Raw genomic sequence first — 19,568 nt, 5'->3', positions numbered from 1 at the left:
GATAATATTAAAAATGCAGATCCAGTTTCAGGTTGGAGGCTGAGATTCTGAATTTCTATCAAGTAGCAAGTGTCATTTTATTTAATACAGTACATAGAGAATTCCATATTAAAACATGATGATTATATTAAGGCATCATTTAGAATCTCTTGGGGATTTACCTTGCTTGGACACAGTTGACTAACTTTTAGGTTCTAGTACAGAACAGTGATTAGAATGGATCACATTGGGATTCTTTTTGAGGTGCTGTTTCCTCATGCTGGCTTTTATAACCAGTGATACTACTTAACTCATCTAAAACTTTGTTCTGTCTCCCTCATCATTCATTTATCCATTCAGCACTCATTAAGCACCTACTATGCACCAGGCTGGTCCTTCTCTTAAAGAAGGTCTCTTTCTTGGGGCAAGGGGAAGGGGAAGGTGGACTCAGACATGTCAGGTAAAAAGTCAAAATAAGCATTTTTGATGTTTCAATAGAAGTTTGTATGGGGGCACAAAGGAAATTACTGTTTACTTCTAACAGCTTGACCTTTGGGGAAATAGTCAAGTAAAGCTTCAAAGAACAGTATCCATTGAATAGATTCTAGAAAGTAGGTGTTGTCTAATCAACATTGGAGCAAAGAATATTCTAAGTTAAGAAGTCAGCATGAAGACTGGCTTGGCCTGACTGAGGAACCAGCGTTCTACTGGTATCACTGCATCATGGGATTTTGGATCACATTCGAAAAGGAAAAAGCAAAGAACACAATGCAATAGACAGTAGAGATTGGGAAATCATTAAATGGTTAAGCAGGGGAGAAACTGATGACTGCCTTGCATTAGCAATTAGGCTGTTGCATCTGTTCCTTGCTTGTTGTAACATCCAGGCACTGCATTTATGCTTAAGTATAGCACCTTGTTCTTCTGTGTTCTCAATGAATAATTGTATGTGGAGAATCTTTATATTTCAAAATGTTTTGTGTAGTAGTTGGTATATAAAAATAATATTTGTATTTGCTTGTTCTGAAACCTAACATAAAAAATATACCTGTCAGCTCCCTAAGCACCTTTATAGTTGCACATTACTGAAACTGTTGAAGCTACCTGTGTTCAGATACTTTATACAATAATAAATTTTATATCAATGAGATAAATCTGCACATGACAGTATTTCTAAACGATGTCCTAAAATTTTACTTTGGGTCACTTAACAATGTGACAAAATTCGTTGTTGGTATTTCGCTATATAATACTAGTAGTTCAACAGTTACTTTGAAATGACTATTTAACTTAATTAAAATAAAAAGAAATTGAAGACTCATAGATTAGAAATTGAAGGAAATCTAGAAGATCCTCTAGCAGAGTGTTGCCAAGTTCAAATTGTATCATAAGCCAGTAAACAATTTAAAATCTACCATGAACCCCAATAATGTGACAAAGCCAGGTGAATGTGAAAGATGAGTCCAGTCAAAATCACTGACAAAAGGAAGTATGGAAAAAGTTCAGATGTAATTTGGTGACACTGTTTTATGGAATATCAGATTAGTGATTCAAAATGTGAATCAATTTCATTTAACTAAGGTGAAAACCAAATTACAGGGAACTTATCCAAGATCACACAGTTCAATAGTACCAGACCAATTATAGGAAATGTGTTTATTGAACACCTATTATATGGAAGACACTGGAACAAGTGTTGGAAAGGGGATGCATTTGTTTCAGGCAGGGAGGTTACAGTCTATACTATTGGTAAGAGATGATGTGTGCAGATATAAGGATATGTTTATATGTCCTTATGCATACTTCGTATGTATGTTTATGTGTTTTGTTTTTAAGGACAGAACAATATAGGAATGGACTGGGGCCAAAGGATCCTTATTTGTAAGAGAAAGAATTTGGACTTTATCCTCTCTGGAAGAGGGAACCAATGAAGAATTTTAGGCAGGGAAATTAAACAAATAAGGATGGGTATTAGAATAACTGTAGATGATGATCTGGAGAGAAAACACATGCACAGAAGCAGAGAAACCAGTTAGAAATATGCATTAATGGTTCCAGTGAGCACAGATGAAAAAGTCTTTCCTAAGCAGTAGCTGTGAGGATTGATAAATATACATTAGCTAAAATATGCATGATAGAAAGATATAAGGATTAATAACTCATTTTTTAAAATATTCTCACCTGACACTGACTCTCAAGTTATCTTCAAATACCTCATTTCTCCTTACCTGCTTTTCATTAGATAGATGAAATGTACCTAAAGAAGTGTCAGCCCAAAGAACATTAGAGTCAAGGACAGAGATGAAAACTGGCCCTGGCCTTCAGAGATTCAACTGACCCACATGCCATAGAAGATACTGTGTGAATTGAAGCATGTGTATTGAAAATCATTCGCCTGCCTTCTCCTAGCTGGCTGGGATGAACCCCATTAGCATCAGAAGGACAATTCAGGGTGAACTTGGGAAAGAGGAATTGGTTTTTATCCTTATAAATAAGTAAAAGTGACCCCTTAATGCCTTGCCCTGCATGATTATATTAGTATTCTGGATTTTGAATGAAAAAGTCCTCTCAGTAGCAGAGAAGAATAGGTGATTAAGGGTCATAAGGTACATTTGAGTTAGATTTGAAAAGCTCGGTCAACCATGACAGGCTATATAAACACAGAGCATGGGCAGTTAGACTTACGGTTTGGCTCTCAGCTCTGGTGCTCATTATGATTAAAAAAAACTTCTTTGAAACTTATTTTCTTCATTGAAAACATAGGCATAATTAAACCAACTTTATCCACTTATAAAGATAAAATAATAGTGCTTGTGAATATGTTCACCAGAATGTGAAAGATAGTAGGTAATTTATAAACAATGAATTTTGGAACACACACACACCCACAAATAAATTTTAAAAAGAAAAAAAAAAGAAAAAGATGACAACAACAAAAAAGTAAGCAATGTCATGTTGGGTTTAAGATCAGTGACTCTGGAGGTAAGGCCATCTGGGTTTCAATGCAGACTTAACATTTATTGGCTTTGTGCCCTTCAGCAAATAATAGCATTAAGCTTCAGTTTCCTTCATCCATAAAATGTGAATTCAAATAATACCTCATAGAGTGTGTGTGTGTGTGTGTGTGTGTGTGTGTGTGTATGTCACAAATAGTAAGCTTTCAATATTAATTACTGTCACTTTGTTATCATTGAATATTTTTTCTTTTTCCCATCCATGAAAAGATGTTGCACATTTTGTAAGTATGATGTTTTTGGTTTGTTAGCAAATGTCTGTGACTTTTTAATGAATCTTGGAATCTTTGAGTCAAATGGGAATGTATAAAACATCCACTTAGATTTCCCACATTGTTGGGATGCAGCCAAGCATGAACACTTCCAAGGATGAGAGCTCCTTCCCTTCATTGGCCTCTTGATCTACCATATGTCCATTCTGATAGGAACCATATGACCACTCTAATAGAACAGGCTTTCTTTCATTAAGCAAAAATCACTTCCCTGTAACTTTCTACTTAAAGCCAAATTCATTTTCCAAATCATTCAGAGAAATATATTTTCCTAGTGAATATCTATTCATCTATTTGATGTCCATTTTGGTTTTCCCTTCCTGGAGAAGTTCTCCATATCTACATTTAAGTGCAGCCTAACATTGTTAGCTCATAAGCATACTTTTGACCACAATAATAGTTTTATTTTCCTTTTTAATGTAACCTACTACTGAACTGTAGTGACTTTGAACCATTGCAATTGATTTCCTGTTCCTAATTTCAGGACTTTTTAATATATTTTCCATGAATTTTTACCATGAAAGAATTAGCTCATTGTTGACAGTGGACTGCTCACCTGAACTGATGAAAGTGTAGATTTAAAAAAAAAAAAAGAAACTTAACAATTTTACAGTTGAATTACCAGGACACATTTATATCTGTTAAACAGATTTTCTAAGATTTCTGCAGAAACATGTCTTGATTATTTTTAAAAGGGAATTATTGACATAATTTAATTTTTTTTTAATTTGGACTTTGAGTCCTGTGCTACTTTAGGTGCTTTGTAACTATAATGAACTCAGAAAAGCCAGATTTCATTTCTATTTACAACTTGGGATCAGCATCCCTTCTCAGTGTCTCTCTCAGAATTTCCCAGTTACATTGGAGGGAGAGTGCTCGGAATTTTTATTTTTTTATTTATACACACACACACACACACACACACACACATTTATACGTATATATACTTAATAATATATTATTGAATAGTTTATAGAATTCATAGATTATATATTTTAAAAAAATAAATATATCTTTTTTTGAAAAAACAACCCTAGTGCTTAGCAGTACTTAATATCCATAACTTGTTAAGTAACATTTACTCCTATCATTAATATGGTCTTTGTGGTGTTTGCAACTTTTGGCAGATAATCTTCATAGTTAAATCTAGGAACTAAAAAAAGCCAAATGTTTTAAGAATTCAGTTCACAAGAAAAAAAGGCAGATGAAAATAATATTTACATTTATGGTGAATTTAATAATATGCATTTGTCTCTACAGGAAGCCTTAAGTTTAATTCGTCAGGCTTTTAGTTCCAGTTACAAAGCAATGGGATGAATCTTTTCCAGATTAATATTGTTATTTTCAAAGATCCTTGGTGGCTAATTGAATAGACTCATTTGCCTTTCAAAACAATTTGCATCCTTGTGTTTCTGATACTTTGTCTCCTTTATGTTCATTCTTGGCCCAGTGACATTTCTGACGACCTGACTTCTTTTTCTTTTGGATTTGCCTCCTGCAGGCAGGTGCACACTCAGAAAGACTGCTCCTTTGCCTTATATCATTCAGATCCCCAACTTCATCACTGATTTCCTTTGTGGTCTTTTTATCTAGACAATAGCATTTGTTTTTTCTGTGCCTAACTGCTCTGGTTTTGCCACCTCTTGGAAATGTAGTTTTTTGCCTCATCTCTTGTTTATTTGGGGATCTGTGTTTCTCAATCTGTAGGCATGTGAGACTATTACAGTGGCTTCCATCTTGGGAAGTACTCTCACTTTTAGAAGAACACTTGGGTCTCTTCCCAGAAGTTGAAGGAAGTTTCGCATATTGGACTGTGGTCGAAGGTGCCCTTCCACAGTTGGATTCATAACTATACATATTTTTTTCTTTTGAGTGGTCACAGCATATATTTTGGGTGAAGCGCTCACTTCTGTGACTTCCTCTGAGAGAGGGATTACTTGATTCTCTGCTTAAAGATCTCTTTGTAAGCCCAACACACCAAGATTTGGATCTGTGAGTACTGGACCTTGATGGTCTTTGGATTCTTCTACTGAAATGTGAACCAGCTTCTGCAGATTGGGGGGACTGTTTGCCCTTCAATCTCTTTTTTCTGAAAGAGCTCAGTTTCCTACTATTTCTCTTAGAAGAAAGGGCAATTTCTGAAATGCAACTCCAAGAAGGGTCTCTCTTTCTGGATTTGCAACTTAGCAGGGATCTTTCTCTGGGTAATCTTCTTTGAAAAATCTTCGGTGAAGAATCTGAGTATGTATTTTTTTCTGCTTCTTTTTTTTGGAAGTTGATCTCCTGGTCAGGGCCCAAAATCCTTTCTTCTCTTAGATTATATTGAAATGGCTGCCCCTGATTAAAAATTGCTGGGGAACTGAAAGTACTTGCAGTTGTTTCACTCTTTCCGAGATCCTGGACGTGACCAGGAAGCAACTTTATTCCTTCCATTTTCCTCTCTTGAACTTTTTTTTTGCAGTTCTGTAAGCTTGGGCCCCTTTCCCTTGGTGTAGTATAATTCAGGAATATATTAGCAGAAGTTGTGCCTTTTTGATCTCCTGATTCTGGTTTGTCTTTGATCCAAGCATGGATTTTGCTTGCTGCTTTATGATGAAGTAGTGAGATTTCAGATTTCTTCAAGGAAGACTTACCATTTGGAAATGGTTTTAAGCCTGACAGAGGCTTCTGCTCATTATTCTGTTGGTCCCGGGTATTTCTAGACTGCCTTCTATCATGTTGAGATGCCAGTAGAGCCTGATCCTTAGACAAAGGCAAAACAGAAGCTGATGCTATGGACTTCTTTTTTAGCCATGGTGAAATGGAAGGACATTGATAAATGGCTCGTTGGTCATAGGTTTCCATGTTATAAGGTGAATGAACAAAACTGATAAACTCATGCAGAAAATGGTGAGTGTGTTGTTGGAGATAAGGTTCCAGGAGGTGAATGAAGGACTCACTGTCCAGATCATATTCTGTCATGTGTTGGAGAATAGTGGATAGGATATTCTTCACTGTATAGCCATAATCTCCATAAACAGCTGTTAGTTCCCGTTTCAGCCAGGGGACCAGCCGGTGTAGACAACCAGGGTTTCTCTTGAAATAATTAGCTGACAAATGCTTTTCAAGTCTGTAGCCTTGGACATGTGTCACCCAAATTCCAGAATAATACAGAGCTCTTCTGAACTTCATTACCACCTGATCTCTAAAGTGGCCTACAGATGTGGAATTTGGCTGGAACTTCCCACTATCCCCAAACTCCCTCAGTAATTCCTGGACCGTCAACTCTTTCAATGGTCTGATTTTCCTTGTAATGCCCTCAGGGTTCAGACTGACATAGTTGTTTTGAGAAGACTCTGTGTAGCTTTCCTCCTCTGAGGGAAGAAAGCCTGAGTCGTCTTTGGTGTCGTTCTCTGGCCTGGTGGAACAACACTGAGAAGGAAAGCACTGCACACCAGAAGAAAGCATGGATTTCTTTCTTGATCTTGAATATAAAGAGTCATTACGACTCTTGTTGAAACAGGGATTCCAATCAGGTTCATTCTGAGTACTCTCCAAGCAGTTAGGACACTCACAGTCAGATGAGAAATCAAATGGCATTGCCCTGAAAAGATTGTATTTCAGTTATATATGAGAAAAATTGGTTCAAATCAAGTCCTTATATGGCATGAAAAATATCTGTTAAAAACATTTCATGCATATTTCTGTAATATGGTTTATCTTACCAAGGGATAAATTCTAGAACAAGGTTAAGAAACAAACTATTCCCTCAGATTAATGATAATATGCTCAATAAAACCCATTAGAGAAAGTCATTGAGGATTCAGGCACACTGATTTTTTTTCTTTCTTATTCAAATTAATTGTTGCAAATACTGAGAAGCAAATTGGAAATATCAAAATCATTATATTCTTAAACTTAGCAATTCTAACTCTAGAGATCTAATCTAGATACATAAATCTACAAATATATATATGTTGACTATTTTGAGGTTTTCTTTATAATAACAAAACATTGAAAATAACATAAATATCCATTAATAGAGAACTTGTTAAATTATGGTTTATCCTTGGTATTTATTTGGTAGCCATTGATTTAAAAAAGGCAAACCTACATGTACTAATATAAGAACATGGCTGAGTACATTGTTAAATGAACATGTTTATATAGAAGTATTTTAGACTTTTATAAATTTTAGAGAATAATCATCTCTGGCAGTATTGTGAATCTTGAAAAATTGTCTCACTAGGAATAACAAAATAATGCTAGCTATTATTTGTAAATATAGCTAATTATAAATATATCTAAGTTGTGCAAATTAGTAAAATTCTGAGAGGAAAAAATTAAATAGGATCCTGAGAGGGAAGTGAGCTCTGACACCACTTAGGTACCCATGTCTGGTATCCTTGAGTTTCACTTCTGATATGGAAGCACTGATAGCCACAGATGACAGAAGACAGTGGACTCTGTCCAAGGGCGAATGTCCAATAGGAAGCCTCTGTATAAGTCTATATACCTGAATGTCTACATTTTCACTGAAAAAGGTGAATTAAGGGGGGGGAGCACCCACACGAGTCAGCAGGAAATTTTAGCTGAGATTGTGTAACCAAAAACAATTAATATGTCTGCAGAGTAAATTCAGTTGGTTTTCCTAAAAACCTCAAAAGGATAATTTATTTTGAAGTTGGTAGTGACTGCAGGCAATTGGCAGAAGCAAACATTCATTATCCCTGTAGAAGCAGAACTTAAACCCAGGTCTCATGAAAAATTTTCCCTAAGTGAGTTCACAATCAAAAATCACTAAAAAACCAAAAAACAAGCCATTATAAGCATGAATCCATAGAAATAAAAGGGAGCAAAAGTTGGCTCTTAAGAGAATCAGAAAATAAAATGAGTACTACAGAGGAGGTGCATAACTGTCATCCTTTCCCATGGAGCTTCAAGCTATGCTTTCCAAAGGTAATGCTTTCACTAAGTCTTCATTCATCTTGAAAAATAAAAATAACAGAAATTACATTATTTGGCAAATTTACCTCCTAGAGATCTGGAGTTGTCCGCACTCATTTGAGCCTTAGCTGCTATTTTGTTTGCCTTAGAGACAGAATTTAGAACACTAGACAAGTTCTGCTGTGGACTGAGGAGAGACAACTCCAAGTTTTCCATAGAGTTTGATATCTTATATTTTCCAGCAATGTTCCAAGTTATGTTAAGATGCAAACCCTGGATAAAATAGGATTCAAATCCATGACTTAGAGGTTTCCAGGGACTCTTTAATATTCTCACAGATTTTCTAATCAGAGCCAACATTGTAACAAGTGGTCTGACTCAGAAGAGAACAGTAGCAGTAAGTGGAACATGGGTTTTCCTAATGAATAAATTCTTCAAAAGAATAGTTACTAGTCTAGTATTAATATTTGCATTTAAATCGTTTAGTCAGAAAGTTACCCTTTTTCCCTTAAATGCAAGATATGAATAAACTATTAGCATGTATGCAAGGTGATTAACCAACATTTTGGTTGTTTGTGTATAAAATTTTGGGCCCAAAATTATTAAAATGTATTATCGGGGGACACCTTTATTCATTGTAGGTAAATACCAATTAATGTAGGCAACATAACTGGAAGGTCACTCAAAAGAAATTTTTTTTTGCTTACTGTTACACTACTTTCAAGTTTAGTCTTGTGTACTAAGATTATTCAACTTCTGTCAGATCTAGGATGAAAACAATTTAACTCATTAGATATCTAAGGGGTTTGATGAGCTACTTTGTGTTATGCTTGATACCTAATAGCAGTTCAATGGAACCCTCATTTTAGTGTTATTTTGAGTCAGATCCCCAAGACAGTACATCACCTCTTAAAAAGCACGTGTTTTATGTGATTTTATAATCCAAAATAAATAGCATTTCTCATAAGTATATGGCAATATAGAACCTCATATCCTCATAACCCTCATACCAATGTCAGCATTATATAGATGAAAGAACAGTATGGAAACGAGTTTTTATTCTACTATTACCCCTGGCAAGTTCACATACACTCCCTGAGTCTTGGATTACTTATCTATAAAATGAGGTTTATAGAAAGACTCAAATGAGATAATAAATATAAAAAAGGACTTTGTGAAAAAAAAAAAAAAACGCCTATTAGAAATAAAGTGCCCTCAGAAGATAATCTCATCTAAACACCATACTTAGCACATTTTTTTAAAAAAGTATCTGTGGAAAGGAAGAGAGAAGAACTAAAAGAATGGTGAGGGGGAGCAAGGGAAGAAGGAAGAATATAAGAGAGTCATTCAGGTTTCTATATTTTAGTCTACTCCTCTATTTTTTTCTACCATCAATGTCTCCCTTTTCTTTCTTCTTATTTTTACTTCCTCAGTTCTAAATACATACTCAAAATTCTGAAGCAGCTTAGAAAGGAAGATGTTGTTAGGAAAGAGATCCATTGACATCCAAAGTGAGTATTTTAAAGCTAGGAAGATCTTAAATTGGCGATGGCCAGATGATGCTGTTGGAGAGGAAAATTTATATTTTATCCTTTAAGGTTCTTCTGGCTGCTCTAAGAACTAAATTGTCATGAAACAGATAAACAGGAGAAAGTCAAATTTAATAATGTACATACAGGGGATCCACATAAACATGAGAGATTCCAAAAATAGTCAAGCAAGATGAGGTATATATGTTATTTTGGACTCAGGAATAGGGATAAGGGTCTGGGGCTTCAAAGTGAAGGAATGCAATTCTCAGGAAGAATGGGAAGAATACATGTTTGGTAAACAAATGTTTGCTGAGACATAGAGAGGACTTTGGTCAAAATATACCTTGCTAGGTTCCTCCCTGTCTACCATACCTGGTTCATATTTTACTATAATTATCTCTGGTGTTAGCTCTCCTCTTGGAATAGGTCCTCTATCTAAATTCTTTCAAGCAGTTAGGAGAGAGGCAAAAAAGAAAAACTTCCTGAGTCTTCTGTTTCTTAAAAATAATCAGCCTAAAATAATTCATATGCCAAAGAGACATATTTTGGGGTAGCAAGTTTTACTCCCCTGCAATACTGCACAGTTAATCGGATCATGAGAAAGCAAGATCCTTTATTTTCCTACATAAGTCCTGAGCTTGATACTTGAAAGTGTTGCTCATCTAGCTCTTTCTAAGTTCCGTGGCTAAGCAGTTTCTCCATGTAAACACTATTAGGGCCAGACACTTCTTTGTTCTATTTTGTAGACTGTTAAGCATAATTCCTGATCCACGAGATGCCAGTATCACCCCCTACCCAAGTACAACAATCAAAAATGTCTAAGGTATTATCAAATGTGCCCTAGGGAGGCAAAATTGGCCCCAATATTCAAAACCACTGCTCTACAGTATAAAATTATTATCTTTTGAGACAGGGTGTTCCTCACAGGAACTAGAAGCAGTTCTGCTACCAAGAAGTTGTAGTACATTCACTTGTGAGAAGGATCAAGTGTAAATTAATTGAAAAAATAGATAAATTTACTCTTCTCAAACCTATTCCAGAAAATAGAAAAGGGAGGGAAACTTCCAATCCATTCTATTAGGCCAGCATTAGTCTGATATCAAAATTGGACAAAGACTCTACTAAAAAAGAGAACTACAGGCCAATATCCCTGGGGGACATAGATGCAAAAATCCTCAACAAACTACTAATGTGTTTTTCATTTCATTTATTGAACCCTTTATCTCTGCTGTGTTATTCCTTATCTCTGTGTTAAGGGTCTCACTCATGTCTTCCCCTCTTTTCTCAAGTCCCGTGAGTATCCTTATGATCATTGCTTTAAATTCTCTATTAGGCATGTTACTTATATCTCTTTTGCTTTGTTCTCTGGCCATGGCCTTGTCCTGTTCTTTCATTTTTTTTTTAAGATTTTATTTATTTATTTATTTGACAGAGAGAGATCACAAGTAGGCAGAGAGGCAGGCAGAGAGAGAGAGGGGGAAGCAGGCTCCCCGCTGAGCAGAGAGCTCGATGCGGGGCTTGATCCCAGGACCCTGAGATCATGACCTGAGCCGAAGGCAGAGGCTTTAACCCACTGAGCCACCCAGGCGCCCCCTGTTCTTTCATTTTGATAAATTTCTGTTTCCTCATTTTGTCTACCTCTCTGTGTCTGTTTCTCTATATTACGAAAGCCAGCTATGTCTTCTGCTCTTGAAAGTAGTGAATTTATGAAGAGGAGGTCCTGCAGTGTCCTGCGGTGGAGGGTCCCGTGTTCACCAAAACCTGGCCCTTCAGGAGAGTATCCTACGTGTATTGCTTACATCCTGTTGTGTCTGAGTCACTTTTCCTTTCAGTGCAGGCATCTGTACTGACTGTGCCTGTCGTGAGCTGTGCTCACTCTCTGTGCTGTTAGTGGGATCCAGGCAGGCCAGCTCTGAAGGCCCATACCCACTGCGAAACTTGGGAGTGGTTGGTGGTGTTAGCAAAATTTGTGTTGGGTCACTAGTCCTATGCCATATCCTTTGACATATTGCGACAGCTGGGGGCTGAGCACCATGGTGCTGTAGGGGGTGCATGGCTGGGTGTGGTGGATAGTGACAGCTGTACACCTGGCATTTGAGCCCAGCATGTGACCGTGGCTGGGGTTGTACAGCTGGGCATAGCACAACTGCTGTATCCTGTGTATCTCAGCAGCCATACAAACAACTTCTGGGTGTGGCACACACAATGACTGGGGCCTGTGGCTGTGCACCATGCTGCAGCTAGGCAGGGCCCCCAGTGACAGCTGTGCACCTAGCATGTGGGTGGGGTATTCAATGATTTAACAAAATTTGTCCTGAGCCCTGGGCCAAGGCTATAAGTTTTTGTGCAGCCCCACCTCCCAAAGGTGGCTCTGTGTTTATGCTGGGGCTGAGTGAGGAAAATGACACCTGCCGGCTCCCTCATTTTCAAAGAAGTCCCTCAACATGCCCAGAAATCATTATGAATAGATCTGCCTCCCTTTGACCCCCAGTGTTGTGTGAACTATGGTTTTTATGTTCCTTCTCCATGAAGGCTGCTGTCTCTTTCAGGGCAGTGACCCAGCTATTACTCACTCTCAGGGCTCACCCAGTGCTGAGTCAGCTGAATTTTAAAGCTCCATGGTTCCAAGTTCCACTGATTTTACAGACTCACAGAATTCAGCCCCTCTGGTTTTTAAAGCCAAATGTGATGGGGATTAGTCTTCCTTGTGTGAGCTCCCTGGTGCAAGGGCCCATTTCTCTGCCCTTTTCCTACATGCTGCTCCTTCCTATCTCTAGCAGCCTCATTCAGTCTTTCTGACCAGGATTCCTAAACTTTCCGGTGCAGCTTTTTCTCTATACTTAGTTGTGGAGTTTTTTCTACCAGTCTTCAGATCACTTTCTGGTTTATTGACTTGAAAGTGGATGGTATCTAGTTGTACATGTGGAACAAGGTGAGCTCAGAGTCCTCCCACTCTGCCATCTTCCCAAACTCCTCCAAGAACTAATCCTTTTATCATTATGTGATGTCGTTCTTTATCTCTGAAAATTTTCCTTTCTTAACTCTCCTTCGTTTGAAAATTATATAGCTTCTTCAGCTTTCTCCTGAGTAGCATTAGTTTGGTGTAACATTCTTCATCTCTTTACTTTTGGTTTAAGTCTTTATATTTAGAATGAATTTCTAGTAGACAACATATGGTTGGGTCTTGCTTTTTTTTTTTTTTAACCATTCTCACAATGTTTGTCTTTTATTGGTGTGTTTAGACCCTTCAGATTTAAAATAATTATTGATATTTTGCTTTAATGTCTACCATGTTTTTAACTGTTTTCTGTTTGTTGCATTTGTTTTTGTTTCCTTTTTTTTTTTAAGTACTTCATTTGATTCTCACATATACCCCATGCAGGAAGCATCTCATATTAATCCCCACTTATTGATGAGGAAGTGAAGATTACTAAAATTAAGTGACTTAGCCAAGATTACACAGGACAAAAATAATGGAGCCAGATTTGAAAGTGACAATGTTCTTTACTTGACTGAACATTATGTCCTGTATACTGAGCGATTTCAGCAATAAAATTGTGATAAAGCCTTCAAATCAAATAAAACTCTATCCTCAGAATCTCTAAAATCTTTATGGCTCCCCAAGGCTTTCTTCTCCCCAAAACTAACCTGGGAAGGAGGTATTAAGAACTTAGAATCTTTGCTCTAGTTAAATCAAAGCACCATGAATTAATCAGTTTATAACAAATTCTAACAAGTTTAGCATGGGTGAAAGGGGAAAAAGCTTCATCCATGCAGAGACTAGGATTATCTACGGAAACCAAGCCTATAGTTTCAGGGTGTCAGGTTTCTTAAAGACTAAGAAAAAAAATTAGCCCTATTCTCAAGCCAGGCTGTTCAAGTTTTATTTTCCCATCGACTGAGATCATTTAAAATTATTGTTACAACCTCGCTCCTGAATCACCATCTCTTTTCCTATAAAAGTGCTTCTCCCTGCTTCCGTGGGGAAGAGAGCAAAGACAGAACTGGACTTGGGCCCAAACCATAATTTTAGTAATTACTAAACCAAGTGACTGCAGCCATAATTGAGTCATTCAAAGCCAAATGGTAGCAGTAATTAGTTTGTCAAATTTGAATAAAAGAGCTTTTTTGGAGAGAACAAGTAGAGTTGAGCTAAGGAGGACTGAACTGTCAGCCATGAAGTGGGATACTTTTTCCAAGCAAAGAGGGTCTTCCCAGCACCATGGTTCTCTTGTGTGACAGTGATAGATATTCCTCGTTACAGATTATGGCCTTGTCACATTTAAACTAATCTCTTCATGTCTTCAAGCCCTGCTCATTCCCTTGGGCAGCAGTCATCAATTTACATGAAGAGGCACCTAGGAAAACACAGAATCTATTTATCACACTTGTTCAGAGTGTACTCACAGTGACTTCAAACAAAGCATGGATCCACATTTCAATCAGGCTTCCCCTTTGCAGCATCATAAATAGTGTCAAAGGATGTATTGTTAAGAAAATGGATGGAAGGGAAGGGAGAGACTCCTGAGAACTATGGGTCCGTGAACTCCACCCTTATATGGCCAGCTCAGTGTATATAGAATCCAACATGGTTTAGAGTTCCTAGACTTCCTGTAAGCTTTTTGGACATATAGTCGCCTTATTTATGGATCACCCCTTCAGCATGCCAGCCGATGGTAAGAAGCCACCTTAGGTTAGGAACACAGAAGCAAGATAGGCAGAGTTCATTTCTGAAAATCCTCTTCCCTCCAATTCATCAACCATAGCCCACATTCAATTATTTGTTCCATTACAAACATATTCCCTGCTATCTCTTGCCAAGTTCTACGTTCCTTCTAGTAAGATTGGTCAGTGCTATCTCTGTCCAAAGCTGCGTTTTCCTCATTGTTCTCAAGGAATGTGCTTTCTTCCCAAAGTTGTAAATGTCTCATGGTTTGCTAAGAGTATAAATGACACTGCTGACATTCTTTCATGATCAGAAAGTCAAGTGGAAAGCAAGTATTTCAATGTCAGTGGATTCAAGGTCCCAGAGACCATTAATTCAAAGGTTTAGAGTTCCTCCTCCTTTCTGAATTTAATTTGAACATAATCAGCACCGATTTATTTTGAATAATTTTGCTCGTTTTTTCCTCCTCAAAAAGATTCTTCTCTTTTGTGGATACACCTATCAGTTTCATACAGTAAGCTAAAACATTCTCACTGCTATTTATTTTTAATAATTTCATATGCCTTTTCTCATAAAAGATGATCTTCCTTATGTTGATATTTCCTGTCACTTTCACACAATGGTTATTTGAGTTAATGCATTTTACTCTTTTTACCATATTTCCACCAGAATTGCCTAATAACTATATGACTAGTCTGCACTTTAATAATAAAAAATGGATGAAATCTGTCCAAGATGTCAATAAATGATGGGAATGGGAGATTCAGCATATTATGACTAAAACCAAGAATTAAAGAAAAAAAATTTCATGTGTATATCCCACAAGTTGATATTACTCATCAAACTAGTGACAACTGTGCATAAAGCTTAAAAATTATAGCCAAAGCCCTTGGTAAAGTTTGCTGTAAAGCCATATACCTGCAAATGAGACCAACTTAATAAAAGAATCCTCACCAAATTTAGACTGGATTTGCCTCATATACTTTCTGTCTTCATGCTCTTCTCAAACTCCTCCTGCCTCTGGCTGAAATTGAAAAGGATTATAATTTCACACTGACCTATGGAGTCCTAGATGGCTGAGCCTGGATTCCCCTCAGTGCACAGATAGGAACTGTCATGTTTCCTCTCTACCTCAGGTAACTCAAATAGGAAGATAATTGCTCCCCAGAAAACAGCAATATTAGACCATATAAAATAATACATGAATTTTCTCCTTTTGCTGCATCTGCAACAGGCTACCTGAGCTATGAAAGAGGGACTTTTTTTGGTGAAGGAATATATTTTTACTATTTCTTTTTTTTTTTTTAAGATTTTATTTATTTATTTGACAGACAGAGATCACAAGTAGGCAGAGAGGCAGGCAGAGAGAGAGGAGAAACCAGGCTCTCCATGGAGCAGAGAGCCCGATGTGGGGCTTGATCCCAGGACCCTGGGATCATGACCTGAGCCGAAGGCAGAGGCTTTAACCCACTGAGCCACCCAGGCGCCCCTATTTTTACTATTTCTATTGGATTTTTAAAATTCTCTCCTAGATTACTTCTACTTACATCATTATAATCTATTCCCAGAATTTTAGACTTTCAGAGGTGGAAGGGAGTTCAGACTCATATTGCCTACATTTGTGCTTTTATGTATTCTATTTCCTCAGATTGGAGTGCCATTACCTCCATTTCTTTGTTGGCAAACTCTCACTCAGCTCTTCAGCATATATTTCATAGCTCCTTTGAAAGCCCTTTTCTAACCATTCAGGTTGTTGCGTGCCTTTCATTCCTCTGTAACTCCCATGATACCTTGGCACAGTCCCATTTAGAAGCTGCTGGGGGTATTGGTTAAGAGGAACACATTCTGGAGTCAAAAGACCTGGATTTGAATCTCAGCTCCACTATTTAATGGATATGTGTCCTCCAGTAATCTGCATATCAGATTCCTCATCTGGGAGAGGGAGATGATAATAGGCATGAAGATTAAAAGGGTTAATATATGTAAAGTGCTTAGCATAGTGCCTGGCGCTGAGTAAATGCTATAATGCACGGAATATATCTGAAAGGCAGAATGATTTCTAATTTACTTACCATCTAACTGAGATCGTGAGCTCTTTGAAAAAGGATATGCCATTCGTTTGTTGAAAGAATACGCACCTTCATGTTTTTAACAAATATATTGAGATGTAATTTACATGCCTTGAAATTCAACATTTTAAGTGTTTGATTCAATAATTTTTAGTAAATGTATCAAGTTGCACAACCATCACCACAATCCAGTTTTGAAGCATCCTATCACGTTATTTGCTTCCTGGTGCCCACTTACAGTTAATACCTATTACCATCTCCATTTTGTGACTTTCTTAAGGCCACACAAATGATAAGTGTGATGCGCAGGTCTAGAACTCTCAGACTTCCTCTATGTCCAAACCCATTTCATTAAACAGTGCTCTCTGCCATGGTAATCTAACAATAATTAAATCTGAGAATCAGACATTATGCTAACTGTATTTGTCAATGATTTATTATCACTGTTATTAGTTTTTCCATCATTATCATTGATGAAGATTATAATATATAACAATAATTGCCTACCCATCCTAGGCATTATGAAGCATAGATTTTCTCCTTCAAAACAGAAGCTATCACTCATGCCATGTGGCAGCTCCAGCCATTTCTGAGTTTCAAATGTGCTCAAAGACTTTACTGTCAGGGCCATGCCATTTTCAATTTTAATGATTTGCCTAGCTGCCAACTTGGCCATCTCAATCCAGAATCCTAAAATCTATCAGTAAAATGAGGGATGAAAGCTAGAATATGAATTAGGAACCCTAATTCCATGTAAAACACTTATAGTCAAACTTTTGCTGAACAATGTCAATAGTTTAGAATAGACAAAGGGGAACAAAAGAAAAATTAATATGTGTACAGTCAAGTCATAAGAAACTTAGATTCCTTTTCTCTATTAGACTTGATTCTTGATGTGTGTAGCTTCTCTCTGCTAATCAAGAAACCATTAGGTACCAAAGTTTTCTATGAATAGTAAAATTGCTTTAGTCCCAGAGCACCACCTTGATTTGCTGTACTGTTGTCAGAGCGTGGCAAAAGTGGATTTTCCCATAAATTCTCTGTGCACCAATAATGTTTTGGTTCATGCTTCGAGTAATGGACTAAATCAGCTCTCACTCGAGGCAGCTGTTCATAACTCACTAATCCAAGATGATTATTTTGTGAAAACAAGCACCTCTCAAAACACTTTAGCAGGCATCTACTTAAAAAGAAGATAATGCTGGCCAATGAAAATGAAAATAAAAAAGTGATGTATAGTCCTTACATTAAGCTAATTAACAACTTGGCATTTCCAACATTGAAAGCACCCAATTATCACAGGCCAAGATACTGGCCATCAACATTTTTGTAATGCAGCTGGCACTGAAAGTATCATACAAATAACTTCCAGCAAAAGGCTAATGGAGACAGACACTAATACCCCAGACCAGCTTGAAAATGGAAACTGGAACCCAAAGCAATTAGACCTTTCATTATGGAAAAAGTAACTGTGGCCATTCAAGAGTGACACAATTAAGACATCCAATCACTTCTCTGAAATAAAATGCTACCATCTTTTATTTTGCCCTGTGTGAGGTTGAACCTTCATCCTATCTCAGAAATGTCTAAGGACATGTGTAACCATCCTTCTGACAATGTAGCAAAGGATAATCAGAATGTTCTACTTATAAGATGACATTGCTGGGAAGGATATTAGCCTTCTCATACAAACCCAGCACTTTATGCGTACATTCAGGGATTTTGTGGATTCTCCGAACCCCATTCATGGAAGTTAGTATTATAATGCCTTTGTGGATATAAAATATGTAACATACATTAGGAAAAGACTATTGCCCACAGAGTTCGTTTTTATAGAAAAATGACCAAAGTGAACAAATATAAGCTACTTTAACAAATATGTATTTGGTGCCTAATATGGGCCAAATAACCTATCAGGCAATGGGACACATGGATAAGAAAATCATTGTTTTTGCCCTTGAGGATTTCCCATTTCAGTGTGGAAGCACACTTATGAAAAGAGAAATTCAATATAAAATGTTAAATGTTATGATAGAGAAATGGTCAGTTATAAAAGAATACCAAAGAGGAACATTGAGATCAAATCTGGAGAAGGGGCAGATGTAGAGTAAATGAAGGCTTCATGAAGATTACTGCTTTTCTTTTATGACAACATATATGCATGCATTTCTGGAACTTAAGATACATCACTTTCCCCACATTGTGAACTGTATCAACTACCAGGTCCTGTCACTGAGAAGTCGCTACTCATTTTCTGTTATGTGCTGAGTAGGTGGGCTACATAAACTCTCTTCTTTGGGATGTAAAGAGAAAACCATCAGGGTTGCATACTGTCTTCCTGTGGAGAGAAGTTACTGTGTACCACTATGATAGGCACAGAATAATGCCACCTTCCAGAGATGTCTAATTCCTGATCTCCGGAAGATGTGAATATGTTACCTTGCATGGTAAAAGGGATTTTGTGATTTGATTAAGTTAAAGATTTTGCAATGGGGAGATTATCCTGGATTGTCTAGGTGGGCCCATTTGATCAGCCACAGATTTGAAGACCCAGTGTTGCTAGCTTTGAAGGTAGGGGAATGTGCCATAAGCCAATGAATGCAGGAGGACTGTAGAGGTGGAAAAGGTAAGGAAACATTCTCCCCTAGAGTCTCCAAAAAAGAGTGCATCCTCACTAACACCTTAATTTTAGCCAGTGAGACCTATTTTAGACTTTGACCTCTGGGACTGTATGTAGATAATTTTTGTTTTGTTTTGAGCCATCAGATTTGTGTAATTTGTGGGCTCCTGCATGTCTCAATGGGTTATGTGTCTGTCTTTGACTCGGGTCATGGTCCCAGGGTCCTTTGATCGAGCTCTGCATCAGGCTCCCTGCTTAGCAGGGATCCTACTTCTCCTTCTCCCTCTGCTTGCAGCTCCCCTGCTTGTGCTCACTCTCTCTTTCTCTCTCTGACTATGTCAAATAAATGAATAAAATCATTTTTAAAAATTTGTAATTTGTTAAACAACAATAGGAAGCTATTATAGATAACAGGTGTCCCTCTTAGACCCAGCAAACGGCAGTATGGCTCTTCCATTCTATAAGCTCATAGCTAATCTTATTATAACAT

This window comes from Martes martes (genome assembly GCF_963455335.1).
Source record: "Martes martes genome assembly, chromosome: 12".
NCBI classification, from domain to species: Eukaryota; Metazoa; Chordata; class Mammalia; order Carnivora; family Mustelidae; genus Martes; species Martes martes.
Note: the sequence above shows the minus strand (reverse complement) of the source record.